We start from the raw sequence: 12,294 nt of genomic DNA, 5'->3' as shown, positions 1-12,294 counted from the left end.
TTCTCTCCCAAAGGGATGGCCTTTTCCCTCTCTAGCATCTGTTTCCTCACCAATACCTGGCATTTTCTCCCAGAAACACCAGCTTTCTCACAGATACATCACCTTCCCCCCCCCACATCAGACCTCTTCTCCCAGAAATACCAGGACTCTGCTGAATATTTCCCATTTCCTCCGGAACATACAGCATTACACTCCGCAAGAGGACAGTTTCTTTCAGAAATGTGGCATTTTATCACAGATACACCATTTTTATGCCCAGTAGAGCTCCTTTTCTCCCAGAAATAGCACTGCTCTTAGGAAGAGCTCCCATTTTCTAACCAAAATGCTGCTTTACACTCCTCAAGATCACACTTACCCCCATCAAGATGGCAGTGTCACAGAAATACCAGCTTCTGCCCCCAAAATGGGACTTTGGCTCTCCAAAACAAGACATTTTCTCCCAGAAATACCAGGACTCTTAGAAATACCTCACGTTTCATCTCAAGAATACTGCTTTCCACTCCTCAAGATCACACTGACTCCCATCACAATGGCCTTGTCTCCCACATACACCAGCTTTCTCCCAAATACACGACATTTTCTCCCACATACACCCGTTTTCTCCCAAAGATGGGACATATTCTCCCAGAAATGCCAGCTTATTCTTTAAAAAACGGCCTTTTTTCCCCAAAATACCAGCTTTCTCACAAACACCTGTCATTTTCCAACCAAGTCTGCTACTATCTCCCAGAAACAGCCGGTTTCCGAGAAATACCTGACGTTTGCTCTCCCAAATACTACTTGACACTCCTCCAGAGGACATTGTCTCCCCTATTTACCACGTTGTCTCCCCAAGAGACCACTTGGCACACCAAAAAGACCACCGTTGCTCTCCAGTACAAGATCTTCTTTCCCACCGGTTCCCACTTTTCTCCCCCAGCTATGTCATTTCCTCCCAGAAATGCCACTTTTCCCTTGGAAATTTCACCTTCTCTTCCAAAAAGAGGAGATTTGCTCCCAGAAATACCCCTTCTCTTACAACTGCCACACGCTTTCTCCCCAAAAAGCCTCCATGACAATGCCAAATGGGACACTTGCAGCCAAGAAGAGGACACCTTCTCTCAGAAAGACCACTTTTCTCCCCAAGAGAGGAGATTTTCTCCCAATTGGATGACATTTGCTGTAAGAAAGACCCGTTTTCTTCCCTCAAGAGGACATTGTCTTTCCCACTGAGGACATTTTCTCCCAGAAGTGCCGCTACTCTGTGAAACACCTCCATTTCCTCCCAAATCTACTCCATGACACGCCTCAGGATGACACTTACTCCCCGATTTGGGGCATTTTCTCCCAGAAATACCACTTCTCTCCCAAAGGGATGGCCTTTTCCCTCTCTAGCATCTGTTTCCTCACCAATACCTGGCATTTTCTCCCAGAAACACCAGCTTTCTCACAGATACATCACCTTCCCCCCCCCACATCAGACCTCTTCTCCCAGAAATACCAGGACTCTGCTGAATATTTCCCATTTCCTCCGGAACATACAGCATTACACTCCGCAAGAGGACAGTTTCTTTCAGAAATGTGGCATTTTATCACAGATACACCATTTTTATGCCCAGTAGAGCTCCTTTTCTCCCAGAAATAGCACTGCTCTTAGGAAGAGCTCCCATTTTCTAACCAAAATGCTGCTTTACACTCCTCAAGATCACACTTACCCCCATCAAGATGGCAGTGTCACAGAAATACCAGCTTCTGCCCCCAAAATGGGACTTTGGCTCTCCAAAACAAGACATTTTCTCCCAGAAATACCAGGACTCTTAGAAATACCTCACGTTTCATCTCAAGAATACTGCTTTCCACTCCTCAAGATCACACTGACTCCCATCACAATGGCCTTTTCTCCCACATACACCAGCTTTCTCCCAAATACACGACATTTTCTCCCACATACACCCGTTTTCTCCCAAAGATGGGACATATTCTCCCAGAAATGCCAGCTTATTCTTTAAAAAACGGCCTTTTTTCCCCAAAATACCAGCTTTCTCACAAACACCTGTCATTTTCCAACCAAGTCTGCTACTATCTCCCAGAAACAGCCGGTTTCCGAGAAATACCTGACGTTTGCTCTCCCAAATACTACTTGACACTCCTCCAGAGGACATTGTCTCCCCTATTTACCACGTTGTCTCCCCAAGAGACCACTTGGCACACCAAAAAGACCACCGTTGCTCTCCAGTACAAGATCTTCTTTCCCACCGGTTCCCACTTTTCTCCCCCAGCTATGTCATTTCCTCCCAGAAATGCCACTTTTCCCTTGGAAATTTCACCTTCTCTTCCAAAAAGAGGAGATTTGCTCCCAGAAATACCCCTTCTCTTACAACTGCCACACGCTTTCTCCCCAAAAAGCCTCCATGACAATGCCAAATGGGACACTTGCAGCCAAGAAGAGGACACCTTCTCTCAGAAAGACCACTTTTCTCCCCAAGAGAGGAGATTTTCTCCCAATTGGATGACATTTGCTGTAAGAAAGACCCGTTTTCTTCCCTCAAGAGGACATTGTCTTTCCCACTGAGGACATTTTCTCCCAGAAGTGCCGCTACTCTGTGAAACACCTCCATTTCCTCCCAAATCTACTCCATGACACGCCTCAGGATGACACTTACTCCCCGATTTGGGGCATTTTCTCCCAGAAATACCACTTCTCTCCCAAAGGGATGGCCTTTTCCCTCTCTAGCATCTGTTTCCTCACCAATACCTGGCATTTTCTCCCAGAAACACCAGCTTTCTCACAGATACATCACCTTCCCCCCCCCACATCAGACCTCTTCTCCCAGAAATACCAGGACTCTGCTGAATATTTCCCATTTCCTCCGGAACATACAGCATTACACTCCGCAAGAGGACAGTTTCTTTCAGAAATGTGGCATTTTATCACAGATACACCATTTTTATGCCCAGTAGAGCTCCTTTTCTCCCAGAAATAGCACTGCTCTTAGGAAGAGCTCCCATTTTCTAACCAAAATGCTGCTTTACACTCCTCAAGATCACACTTACCCCCATCAAGATGGCAGTGTCACAGAAATACCAGCTTCTGCCCCCAAAATGGGACTTTGGCTCTCCAAAACAAGACATTTTCTCCCAGAAATACCAGGACTCTTAGAAATACCTCACGTTTCATCTCAAGAATACTGCTTTCCACTCCTCAAGATCACACTGACTCCCATCACAATGGCCTTGTCTCCCACATACACCAGCTTTCTCCCAAATACACGACATTTTCTCCCACATACACCCGTTTTCTCCCAAAGATGGGACATATTCTCCCAGAAATGCCAGCTTATTCTTTAAAAAACGGCCTTTTTTCCCCAAAATACCAGCTTTCTCACAAACACCTGTCATTTTCCAACCAAGTCTGCTACTATCTCCCAGAAACAGCCGGTTTCCGAGAAATACCTGACGTTTGCTCTCCCAAATACTACTTGACACTCCTCCAGAGGACATTGTCTCCCCTATTTACCACGTTGTCTCCCCAAGAGACCACTTGGCACACCAAAAAGACCACCGTTGCTCTCCAGTACAAGATCTTCTTTCCCACCGGTTCCCACTTTTCTCCCCCAGCTATGTCATTTCCTCCCAGAAATGCCACTTTTCCCTTGGAAATTTCACCTTCTCTTCCAAAAAGAGGAGATTTGCTCCCAGAAATACCCCTTCTCTTACAACTGCCACACGCTTTCTCCCCAAAAAGCCTCCATGACAATGCCAAATGGGACACTTGCAGCCAAGAAGAGGACACCTTCTCTCAGAAAGACCACTTTTCTCCCCAAGAGAGGAGATTTTCTCCCAATTGGATGACATTTGCTGTAAGAAAGACCCGTTTTCTTCCCTCAAGAGGACATTGTCTTTCCCACTGAGGACATTTTCTCCCAGAAGTGCCGCTACTCTGTGAAACACCTCCATTTCCTCCCAAATCTACTCCATGACACGCCTCAGGATGACACTTACTCCCCGATTTGGGGCATTTTCTCCCAGAAATACCACTTCTCTCCCAAAGGGATGGCCTTTTCCCTCTCTAGCATCTGTTTCCTCACCAATACCTGGCATTTTCTCCCAGAAACACCAGCTTTCTCACAGATACATCACCTTCCCCCCCCCACATCAGACCTCTTCTCCCAGAAATACCAGGACTCTGCTGAATATTTCCCATTTCCTCCGGAACATACAGCATTACACTCCGCAAGAGGACAGTTTCTTTCAGAAATGTGGCATTTTATCACAGATACACCATTTTTATGCCCAGTAGAGCTCCTTTTCTCCCAGAAATAGCACTGCTCTTAGGAAGAGCTCCCATTTTCTAACCAAAATGCTGCTTTACACTCCTCAAGATCACACTTACCCCCATCAAGATGGCAGTGTCACAGAAATACCAGCTTCTGCCCCCAAAATGGGACTTTGGCTCTCCAAAACAAGACATTTTCTCCCAGAAATACCAGGACTCTTAGAAATACCTCACGTTTCATCTCAAGAATACTGCTTTCCACTCCTCAAGATCACACTGACTCCCATCACAATGGCCTTGTCTCCCACATACACCAGCTTTCTCCCAAATACACGACATTTTCTCCCACATACACCCGTTTTCTCCCAAAGATGGGACATATTCTCCCAGAAATGCCAGCTTATTCTTTAAAAAACGGCCTTTTTTCCCCAAAATACCAGCTTTCTCACAAACACCTGTCATTTTCCAACCAAGTCTGCTACTATCTCCCAGAAACAGCCGGTTTCCGAGAAATACCTGACGTTTGCTCTCCCAAATACTACTTGACACTCCTCCAGAGGACATTGTCTCCCCTATTTACCACGTTGTCTCCCCAAGAGACCACTTGGCACACCAAAAAGACCACCGTTGCTCTCCAGTACAAGATCTTCTTTCCCACCGGTTCCCACTTTTCTCCCCCAGCTATGTCATTTCCTCCCAGAAATGCCACTTTTCCCTTGGAAATTTCACCTTCTCTTCCAAAAAGAGGAGATTTGCTCCCAGAAATACCCCTTCTCTTACAACTGCCACACGCTTTCTCCCCAAAAAGCCTCCATGACAATGCCAAATGGGACACTTGCAGCCAAGAAGAGGACACCTTCTCTCAGAAAGACCACTTTTCTCCCCAAGAGAGGAGATTTTCTCCCAATTGGATGACATTTGCTGTAAGAAAGACCCGTTTTCTTCCCTCAAGAGGACATTGTCTTTCCCACTGAGGACATTTTCTCCCAGAAGTGCCGCTACTCTGTGAAACACCTCCATTTCCTCCCAAATCTACTCCATGACACGCCTCAGGATGACACTTACTCCCCGATTTGGGGCATTTTCTCCCAGAAATACCACTTCTCTCCCAAAGGGATGGCCTTTTCCCTCTCTAGCATCTGTTTCCTCACCAATACCTGGCATTTTCTCCCAGAAACACCAGCTTTCTCACAGATACATCACCTTCCCCCCCCCACATCAGACCTCTTCTCCCAGAAATACCAGGACTCTGCTGAATATTTCCCATTTCCTCCGGAACATACAGCATTACACTCCGCAAGAGGACAGTTTCTTTCAGAAATGTGGCATTTTATCACAGATACACCATTTTTATGCCCAGTAGAGCTCCTTTTCTCCCAGAAATAGCACTGCTCTTAGGAAGAGCTCCCATTTTCTAACCAAAATGCTGCTTTACACTCCTCAAGATCACACTTACCCCCATCAAGATGGCAGTGTCACAGAAATACCAGCTTCTGCCCCCAAAATGGGACTTTGGCTCTCCAAAACAAGACATTTTCTCCCAGAAATACCAGGACTCTTAGAAATACCTCACGTTTCATCTCAAGAATACTGCTTTCCACTCCTCAAGATCACACTGACTCCCATCACAATGGCCTTTTCTCCCACATACACCAGCTTTCTCCCAAATACACGACATTTTCTCCCACATACACCCGTTTTCTCCCAAAGATGGGACATATTCTCCCAGAAATGCCAGCTTATTCTTTAAAAAACGGCCTTTTTTCCCCAAAATACCAGCTTTCTCACAAACACCTGTCATTTTCCAACCAAGTCTGCTACTATCTCCCAGAAACAGCCGGTTTCCGAGAAATACCTGACGTTTGCTCTCCCAAATACTACTTGACACTCCTCCAGAGGACATTGTCTCCCCTATTTACCACGTTGTCTCCCCAAGAGACCACTTGGCACACCAAAAAGACCACCGTTGCTCTCCAGTACAAGATCTTCTTTCCCACCGGTTCCCACTTTTCTCCCCCAGCTATGTCATTTCCTCCCAGAAATGCCACTTTTCCCTTGGAAATTTCACCTTCTCTTCCAAAAAGAGGAGATTTGCTCCCAGAAATACCCCTTCTCTTACAACTGCCACACGCTTTCTCCCCAAAAAGCCTCCATGACAATGCCAAATGGGACACTTGCAGCCAAGAAGAGGACACCTTCTCTCAGAAAGACCACTTTTCTCCCCAAGAGAGGAGATTTTCTCCCAATTGGATGACATTTGCTGTAAGAAAGACCCGTTTTCTTCCCTCAAGAGGACATTGTCTTTCCCACTGAGGACATTTTCTCCCAGAAGTGCCGCTACTCTGTGAAACACCTCCATTTCCTCCCAAATCTACTCCATGACACGCCTCAGGATGACACTTACTCCCCGATTTGGGGCATTTTCTCCCAGAAATACCACTTCTCTCCCAAAGGGATGGCCTTTTCCCTCTCTAGCATCTGTTTCCTCACCAATACCTGGCATTTTCTCCCAGAAACACCAGCTTTCTCACAGATACATCACCTTCCCCCCCACATCAGACCTCTTCTCCCAGAAATACCAGGACTCTGCTGAATATTTCCCATTTCCTCCGGAACATACAGCATTACACTCCGCAAGAGGACAGTTTCTTTCAGAAATGTGGCATTTTATCACAGATACACCATTTTTATGCCCAGTAGAGCTCCTTTTCTCCCAGAAATAGCACTGCTCTTAGGAAGAGCTCCCATTTTCTAACCAAAATGCTGCTTTACACTCCTCAAGATCACACTTACCCCCATCAAGATGGCAGTGTCACAGAAATACCAGCTTCTGCCCCCAAAATGGGACTTTGGCTCTCCAAAACAAGACATTTTCTCCCAGAAATACCAGGACTCTTAGAAATACCTCACGTTTCATCTCAAGAATACTGCTTTCCACTCCTCAAGATCACACTGACTCCCATCACAATGGCCTTGTCTCCCACATACACCAGCTTTCTCCCAAATACACGACATTTTCTCCCACATACACCCGTTTTCTCCCAAAGATGGGACATATTCTCCCAGAAATGCCAGCTTATTCTTTAAAAAACGGCCTTTTTTCCCCAAAATACCAGCTTTCTCACAAACACCTGTCATTTTCCAACCAAGTCTGCTACTATCTCCCAGAAACAGCCGGTTTCCGAGAAATACCTGACGTTTGCTCTCCCAAATACTACTTGACACTCCTCCAGAGGACATTGTCTCCCCTATTTACCACGTTGTCTCCCCAAGAGACCACTTGGCACACCAAAAAGACCACCGTTGCTCTCCAGTACAAGATCTTCTTTCCCACCGGTTCCCACTTTTCTCCCCCAGCTATGTCATTTCCTCCCAGAAATGCCACTTTTCCCTTGGAAATTTCACCTTCTCTTCCAAAAAGAGGAGATTTGCTCCCAGAAATACCCCTTCTCTTACAACTGCCACACGCTTTCTCCCCAAAAAGCCTCCATGACAATGCCAAATGGGACACTTGCAGCCAAGAAGAGGACACCTTCTCTCAGAAAGACCACTTTTCTCCCCAAGAGAGGAGATTTTCTCCCAATTGGATGACATTTGCTGTAAGAAAGACCCGTTTTCTTCCCTCAAGAGGACATTGTCTTTCCCACTGAGGACATTTTCTCCCAGAAGTGCCGCTACTCTGTGAAACACCTCCATTTCCTCCCAAATCTACTCCATGACACGCCTCAGGATGACACTTACTCCCCGATTTGGGGCATTTTCTCCCAGAAATACCACTTCTCTCCCAAAGGGATGGCCTTTTCCCTCTCTAGCATCTGTTTCCTCACCAATACCTGGCATTTTCTCCCAGAAACACCAGCTTTCTCACAGATACATCACCTTCCCCCCCACATCAGACCTCTTCTCCCAGAAATACCAGGACTCTGCTGAATATTTCCCATTTCCTCCGGAACATACAGCATTACACTCCGCAAGAGGACAGTTTCTTTCAGAAATGTGGCATTTTATCACAGATACACCATTTTTATGCCCAGTAGAGCTCCTTTTCTCCCAGAAATAGCACTGCTCTTAGGAAGAGCTCCCATTTTCTAACCAAAATGCTGCTTTACACTCCTCAAGATCACACTTACCCCCATCAAGATGGCAGTGTCACAGAAATACCAGCTTCTGCCCCCAAAATGGGACTTTGGCTCTCCAAAACAAGACATTTTCTCCCAGAAATACCAGGACTCTTAGAAATACCTCACGTTTCATCTCAAGAATACTGCTTTCCACTCCTCAAGATCACACTGACTCCCATCACAATGGCCTTGTCTCCCACATACACCAGCTTTCTCCCAAATACACGACATTTTCTCCCACATACACCCGTTTTCTCCCAAAGATGGGACATATTCTCCCAGAAATGCCAGCTTATTCTTTAAAAAACGGCCTTTTTTCCCCAAAATACCAGCTTTCTCACAAACACCTGTCATTTTCCAACCAAGTCTGCTACTATCTCCCAGAAACAGCCGGTTTCCGAGAAATACCTGACGTTTGCTCTCCCAAATACTACTTGACACTCCTCCAGAGGACATTGTCTCCCCTATTTACCACGTTGTCTCCCCAAGAGACCACTTGGCACACCAAAAAGACCACCGTTGCTCTCCAGTACAAGATCTTCTTTCCCACCGGTTCCCACTTTTCTCCCCCAGCTATGTCATTTCCTCCCAGAAATGCCACTTTTCCCTTGGAAATTTCACCTTCTCTTCCAAAAAGAGGAGATTTGCTCCCAGAAATACCCCTTCTCTTACAACTGCCACACGCTTTCTCCCCAAAAAGCCTCCATGACAATGCCAAATGGGACACTTGCAGCCAAGAAGAGGACACCTTCTCTCAGAAAGACCACTTTTCTCCCCAAGAGAGGAGATTTTCTCCCAATTGGATGACATTTGCTGTAAGAAAGACCCGTTTTCTTCCCTCAAGAGGACATTGTCTTTCCCACTGAGGACATTTTCTCCCAGAAGTGCCGCTACTCTGTGAAACACCTCCATTTCCTCCCAAATCTACTCCATGACACGCCTCAGGATGACACTTACTCCCCGATTTGGGGCATTTTCTCCCAGAAATACCACTTCTCTCCCAAAGGGATGGCCTTTTCCCTCTCTAGCATCTGTTTCCTCACCAATACCTGGCATTTTCTCCCAGAAACACCAGCTTTCTCACAGATACATCACCTTCCCCCCCACATCAGACCTCTTCTCCCAGAAATACCAGGACTCTGCTGAATATTTCCCATTTCCTCCGGAACATACAGCATTACACTCCGCAAGAGGACAGTTTCTTTCAGAAATGTGGCATTTTATCACAGATACACCATTTTTATGCCCAGTAGAGCTCCTTTTCTCCCAGAAATAGCACTGCTCTTAGGAAGAGCTCCCATTTTCTAACCAAAATGCTGCTTTACACTCCTCAAGATCACACTTACCCCCATCAAGATGGCAGTGTCACAGAAATACCAGCTTCTGCCCCCAAAATGGGACTTTGGCTCTCCAAAACAAGACATTTTCTCCCAGAAATACCAGGACTCTTAGAAATACCTCACGTTTCATCTCAAGAATACTGCTTTCCACTCCTCAAGATCACACTGACTCCCATCACAATGGCCTTGTCTCCCACATACACCAGCTTTCTCCCAAATACACGACATTTTCTCCCACATACACCCGTTTTCTCCCAAAGATGGGACATATTCTCCCAGAAATGCCAGCTTATTCTTTAAAAAACGGCCTTTTTTCCCCAAAATACCAGCTTTCTCACAAACACCTGTCATTTTCCAACCAAGTCTGCTACTATCTCCCAGAAACAGCCGGTTTCCGAGAAATACCTGACGTTTGCTCTCCCAAATACTACTTGACACTCCTCCAGAGGACATTGTCTCCCCTATTTACCACGTTGTCTCCCCAAGAGACCACTTGGCACACCAAAAAGACCACCGTTGCTCTCCAGTACAAGATCTTCTTTCCCACCGGTTCCCACTTTTCTCCCCCAGCTATGTCATTTCCTCCCAGAAATGCCACTTTTCCCTTGGAAATTTCACCTTCTCTTCCAAAAAGAGGAGATTTGCTCCCAGAAATACCCCTTCTCTTACAACTGCCACACGCTTTCTCCCCAAAAAGCCTCCATGACAATGCCAAATGGGACACTTGCAGCCAAGAAGAGGACACCTTCTCTCAGAAAGACCACTTTTCTCCCCAAGAGAGGAGATTTTCTCCCAATTGGATGACATTTGCTGTAAGAAAGACCTGTTTTCTTCCCTCAAGAGGACATTGTCTTTCCCACTGAGGACATTTTCTCCCAGAAGTGCCGCTACTCTGTGAAACACCTCCATTTCCTCCCAAATCTACTCCATGACACGCCTCAGGATGACACTTACTCCCCGATTTGGGGCATTTTCTCCCAGAAATACCACTTCTCTCCCAAAGGGGAGAAACCACTTCTCTCCCTTTTCCCTCTCTAGCATCTGTTTCCTCACCAATACCTGGCATTTTCTCCCAGAAACACCAGCTTTCTCACACATACATCACCTTCTCCCCCCCACATCAGATGTTCCCTCCCAGAAATATGGCATTTGATCACAGACATACTCTTTCAAGGTAATACCAGGTTTCATAAAAATACCTCATAATTTCTCCATGAAGTTCGTTAGCAAGATGACACTTTCACCCTAAATAGGAGATTTTCTCTCAGAAATGCATGCTTCCCCCTCACAGAACGGCATCTTCTCCACAAATTAGGACATTATCTCCCCGAAATACCACATTTCTCCAATCCAATGACATTATCTCTACGGAGAGTTTGCAGTTGCTGCCCGTTAAATCGCTTTTCTCCCCGAATACCACTTTCAGACTTCAACAGCGGTCTTGTCGGATGCCGAGAAAGGGCGACTTCAGCCGGATGCTTTTCTCGGACGAGCGGCTTCTTCTGCGCACATCCCAAAGGAGTGGTTCTGACTTCTCCTTGTGTCCATGCATTCTGCACTACGCTTCTCTCTCATTCTTATGCCTTTCCGTTTATTCCTAGGGACATTTCGTTTTTCTCTGTTTTTCCGATGCTACACTTCAGCAATCTGTGACGAACATAGTAGAAGGGAAAAGCCCCTCTAATAAGGCAGCTAGAAGTTCCAGGAGAGACACACGTTGTGCTTTCAGAGAGGACGTTACAGAAAGTCGAGAGATGTGGATTCTTTCCTGCGGAGAAAAAAACCCCTGTTTTCAGGAAATGCAGTATTCTGAAATCGCACGTTCTCGGCATAGCAATTTCGCTATTTCGCTCTCGTGGGTGGACGGCGCCACTCTCTGTTAACCGCTTCGGAGAGTTTGCAGTTGCTGGCCGAGAAATCGCGGTTCTCCCCGAATGCCGCTGTGTGCCTTCAGCAGCGCTCTCGTCTCTCTCGCATGCCGAGAAAGAGCGACTTCAGCCGGATGCTTTTCTCGGACGAGCGGCTTCTTCTGCGCACATCGCAAAGGAGCGGTTCTTGTCTTCTCCTTGTGTCCATGCATTCTGCACTACGCTTCTCTCTCATTCTTATGCCTTTCCGTTTATTCCTAGGGACATTTCGTTTTTCTCTGTTTTTCCGATGCTACACTTCAGCATTCTGTGACGAACAGAGTGGAAGGGAAAAGCCCCTCTAATAAGGCAGCTAGAAGTTCCAGGAGCGACACACGTTGTGCTTTCAGAGAGGACGTTACAGAAAGTCGAGAGATGTGGATTCTTTCCTGCGGAGAAAAAACCCCCTGTTTTCAGGAAATGCAGTATTCTGAAATCGCACGTTCTCGGCATAGCAATTTCGCTATTTCGCTCTCGTGGGTGGACGGCGCCACTCTCTGTTAACCGCTTCGGAGAGTTTGCAGTTGCTGGCCGAGAAATCGCGGTTCTCCCCGAATGCCGCCGGGGTAAGTGTGAAACCGGCTGTTTCTGGGAGATAGTAGCAGACTTGGTTGGAAAATGACAGGTGTTTGTGAGAAAGCTGGTATTTTGGGGAGAAAAAGGCCGTTTTT

This window comes from Phasianus colchicus, unplaced genomic scaffold, assembly GCF_987193195.1.
Source record: "Phasianus colchicus unplaced genomic scaffold, bPhaCol1.hap1.1 HAP1_SCAFFOLD_45, whole genome shotgun sequence".
Taxonomy (NCBI): Eukaryota; Metazoa; Chordata; class Aves; order Galliformes; family Phasianidae; genus Phasianus; species Phasianus colchicus.
This window is presented reverse-complemented; position numbering follows the sequence as displayed.